The following is an 8478-nucleotide window of genomic DNA, read 5'->3' as shown; positions in this document are numbered from 1 at the left end:
GTCCAGTTCTGAGCACCCAGCTTGTCCTTCAGTGTCCCCGTCGCTGGCTAGAATCTTTATAATAAAGTTGATACACCAGAAGGTTAAATAAATTAGCTCCTACAAATAAGTCTGTACACCTAAACTGCACTCAAATACTTTTTATCACATTTATTTATTTATTGTAGGCATGTGGATTGAATGTCACTGTACTCATGTGGAGGTCTGATGATCACTCGGTGTGGTGGGTCACAAGAAGCAAGGGTTGAGAGGACCTCAAATAAACCTGTAGCTCCAACTCCAGAGACTTTTTTCCTCTCACCAGGAAGTTCTGCAGATGCAACTCAGACTCCAGAAACTGTAACTCCCAAGGTGGTAGGAAACATTTGCAATTCACCATCTGAGCTGGGTCTCTAACCGGAGTATTGTTTTCTATGTGGTTCTAGGTCAAGGGCTTCCCAACTTGATGAATCCTATGTGCATTTGAAGAATAATTTCTGGACTCCTATAGAGTGTGGGATGCCATTTTAGAGGTGAATGTAGTAACGTGGTATGAAAGAAAAAGGAGAGAAGACACTACTGAGACTGATTGTAATGGGAGGGCCCAGATAAAGAGAGGCTGAACGTGATTGTTACATTTTGTATCACGGGCTGAATATCACATGGAGGACATTGAGATATGTTAGTGTGGCTAAAGAATTAAAATTATAAATAGCTAGTTGTGGTACTGCTTAGCTCCAACACAGGTCTCCAAACCCTAACACAATCTGATTTTGTTTTTAATCACAGAGAAGTAGTTAAACACTTTTATCACAACTGAAAAAACACCCTAGATGTAATGACACATCTCTTCCTCCCCAATCTCCCCTTCTTTCATCTCTCCCCCTCCTTCTTTCCCCTCCTTTCCTTTCTTTCTGTTCTTTTTTTTCTGGGGATGTGAGCCCAAGACTTCATGCAGAACTACTGATCCAGAACATGCAGGCACTAAGGAGTCTGATCAGGATCTTGCTTTCTGAAATTGCTGATGGCGTCCTGGCAATAGTCATGTTTGTCCTTCATTTTACTTCGGGTAGCATATGTTCATTTCCATGCATTTCTGCTTGCTCAGGGCTTTCACATTCCTAAGAGAGGATTGATCGCTTATGCACAGCAACACAGACCTCTTCTCAGCAGCTTTTCTGAGTTCTCATAGCACCTTAGCTCCCTATTCCGTGTTTTATTTTAAACATAAAACTACCTAAGTGCTAATATTGCATATTTTTAAGGGTTTGCTCAGGTGCAATTGAAATGCTAAGTTCTGAACCCCAAGACCTGGTTGCTCCAAGATAAAAGGATCTTCATGTACACCAGCCTTTGTTGTGTAACCTTGCTCCCCAATTTAAAAACTATTGGTTAAATAAAACTGGCAAAAGCCAATTACTGGGGGGAAATGAGTGAGGTAAAGTGTGAGTTACCAGGCTGTGGAGGTGGTGTGTGGGTCACACGTAGGGACCACAAGGAGAAGAGAGGCTTGAGATAGGAGGAGATAGTATAAAATACAGATAGAAAAATGCAGGGGAGGAAGAGGAGGAGAAGGAGAAGGAGACAAAGAAAACAGGAGGTCTCCTTTAGTCCTGATGGACCAGCAGCAGGTTTCAGACTGTGATGCCTCTCCAGGATGCCAGACTGCTTGCAGCATCAAGAAGCCAGAAAATTTTCAACAAGTATTTGGGGAATACAGTGGGGTAGTAGCCAGATCTTGGGGGTCAGTATTTATCATTTGAATACATAGCAGTACCGGATCAACCCCCTATATATTCCTTCAGTCTATTAATAAGTACTTACTAAGAACACTGTGTTACAAGAAAACCTACAGAATCAACTAATGTGGGGTCATAGAAGGTCACAGAGACAGAACTGACAACCAGGAAGCCAGCATGGATCTGCCCCCTAGGCAATTCTGCATATGTTATGGTTGTGTTTACTTTGATCTTCTTGTGGTAATCCTAAGAGCAGGAGAAGAGGATGTCTCTATCTCTTTCTTTTGCCTCTTTAAGGACACTTTGACTCCTACTGAGTTGTGTAGCTCCAGCCTTGATATGAGAGGAGGTGCCTAATCTTGGTGCAACTTGATGTGCCAAGTTTGTTTTGATATGCTGAGAGGCTTCCTTTTTTCTAAAGGAAAATGAAGGAGGAGTAGATGTGCCAGAAGCAGAGATAAGGGGAGGGACAGGAAGGAGATGAAGGAGGGGCAACTGTGGTCAGGATCTAATTATCTATGAGAGAACAAATAGTAAAAGAACACTGTGTTATATGCAGTGTTGTGGTAAAAACCCGTAAATTCAACCTCGTTACTTAGAGTCCTGCAAAGACATTGTACTTGGAAGACAAATATGTGTAATCAAAGTGCAAAAAAACAGAAAGAAGGAAATGGGGAAGCTATGTTTAATTTCACTCCAAGTTTGAACTTTCTATCAGCTTCATTTTGCTGCTTTGAAAGCCTTTGAAATGTGGGTATATATTCAGTATACTGATGCAAATCCTTCTGCATCCCTTAGAGACAGTAACCAATGACTGTCTGTGTGTAAGTTTCTATAAACATATGGGGAAATAAATGCATGACTTGGAGCTATGGTTAAACAAAGGACAGACTTTTGTTAGAGAGAAGAGGAAATGGAGACAAATCTGCTTCTCCATCTTCTCTTGCCTTACCTGATGGAAAGCCCTGCTGAGGCTGTGCACTGAGGAAGAACTGGGAAAAGGGCAGAGGGAGTCTTCACCATGTTCTTCCAGTAATCTAAAATGGTTTGGGAAAGAGAAAGGAGGTAGTTGGGGCAGCAGTGGACTAACAGACTCAAGGATGGGAACACAATGAGAGAGGCATTCAAGATGGAAGGAAAAGTGAACAAGCAAGGCAGGTAGTGAAGAAAGGTGAGGTAAAGCCTTGCACAACACAAGGATGTGTAAGAATGTAATTTCAGGTCTCCGCTTGAACTTAAAATTAAAAGATTCTTAAGTCTGAGTCAAATATTAGCTGCCCCAGAGGCACATCCCAGGAAGAACACATTCCAAAGACTCAAACAAACATTCCAGGAAAAAGACCCAAGATAGGAGTCTATAAGCCATTAACAATTAAAACTTGGTAAACAGAAGCTAACTTAAGCTGGACTTTCTTTGTTGTAAAAAAGATAAGGTGTAAATTTGAGTTACTTAGAAACCAGGCCTGGGAACAGAAACCATGCCTGGGAATGGCTGTTGGAGTTTGGCCTTTATGGTTATTGTTAAGAAGTAGCTGTATAACTGCCCTCATAAATTTTGTAAAAATAGTATATAAGCTGCCCTTAGCTTTAATTTGGGGTTCTTCTTGCCTGCATGCAAGGAGAACCCTAGTATCCTGGTTGTCATCTGGTCATCTTATCATTAATAAACTTCATGTTATTGCAAGGAATCCTGTCCTTGAGTGTCTCTGGGGGAGCACATTCCCTGGTTTTGTATCTTTAGAGTCCAACAGATGGTCTTTGAGCAGAAGCCCAAAATTCTATGATTTTGTTGAATATGTTTTTCTGTGCCATTAAACTGGTATTCTTCACCCTCTTTTATTTCTGTTATTCTAATATTTTGATCTTTTTATTGTGTCCTAAATTTCCTGAATGTTTTGGGTTACAGGTATTTTACACTCTGTATTTTCTTTGACTGACTTGTCAATATCATCTGTGGTATCTCCTATGCCTGAGATTCTTTTTTCTATCTCTTGTATTCTGTTGGTGATGTTTGCATCTTTAGCTCCTGATCTCTGTTGTAGGTTGTCCATCTCCAGGGTTGCCTACAATCTGTGATTGTCTAAGGTTCTTTTTCTCTTGTGTTTTCTTGGTTTTTTATTTATTTACATTTCAAATGTTATCCCCCTCCACAGTTTCCCCTCAATAACACACTTTTATTCCACCTCCCTATGCTTTATGCAGGTGCTGCCTCAACCCACCCACCCATTCCTGCCTCAGCACCCTAGCATTTCCTACCCTGCACATGGAGCTTCCACTGACCAACCTCAGCTGCTCCTTTCCTAAAACAGGGTCTCTCAGGGCCTGGAGATCCTATGGTTTACAACCAAGGGTACAGATCACAAACACCCAAAGAATGATCCCATTATATAATTGCCATGATGGCAAACACTTAATGAAAATACACATATGGTCACAACTTATCTTTGATGACCCTCATTGTACTTCATCTTACCTTCTTCTGTAAGTACTTTTTTGTTGGGCCTTGGACGAGGTAACTCCATTTAATCTGTTACCTTTGGTCACTTAGGACAGGTAGAGGGCGTGATTAACAAGTCTCTACCTCCAGAGATTTAAATATTAATGAATATCAAAAGGCCAGGGGCGTAGCTAATTAAGTTATTCCCTCCCCTTCTCCCTTCCCTATAAGACTGGTCTCCCCTGGCCTTTGGGGGGGGAGCGCACAACACCTGCATCCATTCACCATGCCTATGAACAATAAAAGCTTTGGAAAACCGGACTCCACATGTCCATGGTCTCTCCACCTGATTCCCAGCTTTTGGAACCCTGGAACCTTGTCGATGCAGCCGCTGGCCAGCCCACCAACAGCTGCATGAATGTGGGATCTTCTGCTAGCGGTGCAGGAAGCCCTGGTGCCGGACCACCCTGGGACTCTGTCGCTGGACTCCCTCCCTTCCCCCCGCCCGCGAAGATTTGTGCCCCACAGATGGCGCAACCAACGTGGGGCACGACCACCCATGCGTCTACAAGAAAAATCCTGGCTGAATCTGCTAAGCAAGTATACTTCCTGCGAGATGTGAAGTCTCTTGGTCCTCTCTCAGCGTGCCCCGCGCACTCCCCACCTCCATTCTGCCGGAGTTCCAAGACCCCAGTTGGAGGCCAATCTCGTCGTATGGATCTGCTGCCCTTACGACCCCCACATTCTCCCATTTTGCCGCGCCCACCCATCGCCGAGGCTTGAGCCCAAAACAGAGATTTTCCACCGAGAGACTCCTACCACAGAGTCTGCCTTGCGCACTGTGAGTGCCTGCTTAGCCCCTGCTCCTCTACAATAGCCCTATCTCTGACAAAGGACGGTGCAGACCAGCGACAGAGATCCACACTCGTGCACCCATGCACGGGCCTACATTGTTTCCCACAGGTGGTGGACAACGTGCGCAGAGCCAGCTCCGCAAGCGCCCCCACTGGTGTCTGCAAAAACCGTGCGTAACATCTCTCTCTGTCCACCCTACCCTCTCTTTCTCTCTCTAATTCTTAGCTATAGCCTAACCCCTGCCTAATACAAAACAACTAGGTCTCTCTCCCCACGTGTTCTCCAGCTCAAAGACAAGATGGTGGCGGCTTCTTAGCCCCCCACTCCTCCCATCCCCCCAGCTCCACAGAGGGGGTTCCTTCACAGCTAATAGCTGTCTTTCAAGCCACAATACCTGCTGTAACCCTCTTTCTAAGACTCCCTTGGCTGAGAGACTCCTTCTCGCGGCTGAGACTGTCCTCTCTCTCTCTCTCTCTCTCTCTCTCTCTCTCTCTCTCTCTCTCTCTTTCTTTCTCTTTCTTTCCAAATCGCCAACTCCAAACTCTAGCCCCTAGTGCCCTGCCAGGTAGCTTCCTTTCCCTACTCCCCCGTCATATGCGACAGGCTACAGCTATTTGGCTTAGCCTGCTTGCCTGAAGCAACAGGGCGGAACCCTGCTTGCTACCCAGCCCTGTGTTCCTTAGCCAACTATGCTTCCCCTCACCCTCAATCATTTGCAGCTGACTAAAGCTACTTAGCTCAGCCAGCTTGCCTGAAGCAACGGATCTAAAATCCTGCCTGCACCCCTTGCCCCACTGCTGCCTGCCAGTTTCTTTCAAAGCTGCTGACTCCAGTCCAGCTTCCACGTGTCTTTCCCATAGACACAGACTCTCACTCTTTCTGACTCTTAGCCCTCCCCAATACTTCTTGCTTGCCTTAAACTTTTCTTCAAAGTTGGCCTTTACTTTTATCTACATTTAAAATTTACCAGCTAAGAAAAAGAAAAGCGGGAATGCAGAACCTCTCTGCCAGTGCACCCAGACACCACATGGCAGAGCTAGGCCCCTCCCCCCACTGCTTCTAAACCCGCCATTACTGCTCCTCCCCAACAGGAGGACCTGCAACAAATGTTCCTGTTTTTCAACCAAAATTTTTAAACGTTTCCTTTTCTTCCTAACAGGAACACCAAGAACAACAATGCTTGTGTTTTTTTTCAACCAAAAATTTGTTATTTTTTCTATTTTAATGCTGCCTTTTCTCTCTAATACTCGTGATAGATGTCCAACATTAATTTTCAACCTTTATAATTTCTTCAAGGTTTAAAAGCCATCTAATTTCCTTCCACAGTTAAGTCAACGTGCTGATCACCATATCTTGAGTCTTAATTAACAACTAATTTCTTTTACAGGCAAACTGTTGCTGCCAATCCCAGATACAAAAATAACATTGTTTTTCTCCCTCAGCCATCCAAAAACAGACTCAAAGATACCTTCTAAGACTAAACTTTCCTCAAACACCTTTGCTTTTCCAGGATCTTAACGACAGGCCATAAGGTGCTTGTTCCCAAGCAATTTAATGCTCCATATCCAGCCTACAGACATCTCCCTACTGGAGATGCTCCTTCCCTGCTGTGATTATCCTACAGGTATACCACAGATCCAACAGAGTCTAGCCATCCTCTGGAACCTGCCTGAGATGCCAAGCTGCTTCCTCCCAGCCACCTCATCTGACTGCAGACTCCAGAGACACGCTGAGATCCAGAGACAGCGCCACCTCCTGGAACCTGCCAAGCTGCCTTCTTCCAGTTGTCTCATCTGACTGAAGAACCCAGAACATGCTGAGATCCAGAGACCCACACCAGGCTCCAGAGATGCACGCCAGAACCCAGAGATGCTCGCTACAGAAGACAGATCCAGACCTTCCAACTACAAATAAACTCTTTTGCCAAAGTCACATAGCTAAAGTTACATGTTAGTGAGGAAAACATAATGTCTATTTAGATTAATCAGATGTCATTACGCTCAAACTACAATCTGTATTTAATTGTTTCAGTGATTCCCTGCCTTCCAAACCCTACCCTCAATTCCCATTACCCTTGTCTTAATTATGCTACACCCTCTGGCCTACATAGTATTTTATTTGACCACCTCATCCAAATTTTTCACTAAAAACAGTGAGATGTTGGGCCTTAAAGACATGGTTTGGACATAGCCTGGTTGAACGGGCTTTAAACCCCGGTAGGATGTTTAGCCCTGTTCCTAGGCCCCCTTGATAGAGTGCTGGGTTTGAGATAGCCAGGAGACCCAACAGGACATTGCCTGTCAGGGACGGCATATTATCTCCCCGCGCTCTGGGACTCCAGACTACTTCCATGTGGTCCACATCTCTCATTAACACAGAGTTTGCCCTCCTTTTATGAAAGAAAAGAGGGTGGGATGTTGGGCCTTGGACGAGGTAACTACATTTAATCTGTTACCTTTCGTCACTTAGGGCAGGTAGAGGGCGTGATTAACAAGTCTCTACCTCCAGAGATTTAAATATTAATGAATTATCAAAAGGCCAGGGGCGTAGCTAATTAAGTTATTCCCTCCCCTTTCTCCCTTCCCTATAAGACTGGTCTCCCCTGGCCTTTGGCGGGGGAGCGCACAACACCTGCATCCATTCACCATGCCATGAACAATAAAAGCTTTGGAAAACCGGACTCCACATGTCCATGGTCTCTCCGCCTGATTCCCAGCTTTTGGAACCCTGGAACCTTGTCAATGCAGCCGCCGGCCAGCCCACCGACAGCTGCGTGAATGTGGGATCTTCTGCTGGCGGCGCGGGAAGCCCTGGTGCCGGACCACCCTGGGACTCTGTCGCTGGACTCCCTCCCTTCCCCCCGCCCGCGAAGATTTCTGCCCCACACTTTTTATTAACTCATTAACTAGAGAAATTATGCTCTCATTAGTCATGATACATTTGTCCTACTCTGACATTTGATAATGGGTCTGAAGAACACAGTGAATAACTTCTACCAGTTTTGAAAAACACAAGATTTCTGGGAGCTTTTTAAAAAATTATTATTTAGATTGCACCTCAAGGGAAAAGAACTCCAATGCCTGAAGAAATCATGCTAATTCCCCACACTACACACCAATCTATTCTTCCCAGATAAATCTAGTTCTTCCTCTTCCTCTTCATCCCAGGGTCAAACCTATATAAATACCCTTAGAAAACACTATGGCTCTCTTATAGATTGATTTGATTGATTCCCAAATTGAAGCCTCAGTCTCCTAAATCTGTGACCTTGTTTAGTAATAGACTGTATGGTGGTTTGAATAAGAATGGACACCATAGGCTCATATGCTTGAATGATTAGTCACTGGAGAGTGGCAGTACTTGAAAAGGATTAGGAGGTGTGGCTGTCTAGAAGATGGACTTTGAGGTTTCAAAAGCTCATGCTAGGCCCAGTTCTATACCTGCCTCTATGCCTACAGCTCAGAATGT

The sequence above is a fragment of the Arvicanthis niloticus genome, chromosome 2, assembly GCF_011762505.2.
Source record: "Arvicanthis niloticus isolate mArvNil1 chromosome 2, mArvNil1.pat.X, whole genome shotgun sequence".
Taxonomy (NCBI): domain Eukaryota; kingdom Metazoa; phylum Chordata; class Mammalia; order Rodentia; family Muridae; genus Arvicanthis; species Arvicanthis niloticus.
Note: the sequence above shows the minus strand (reverse complement) of the source record.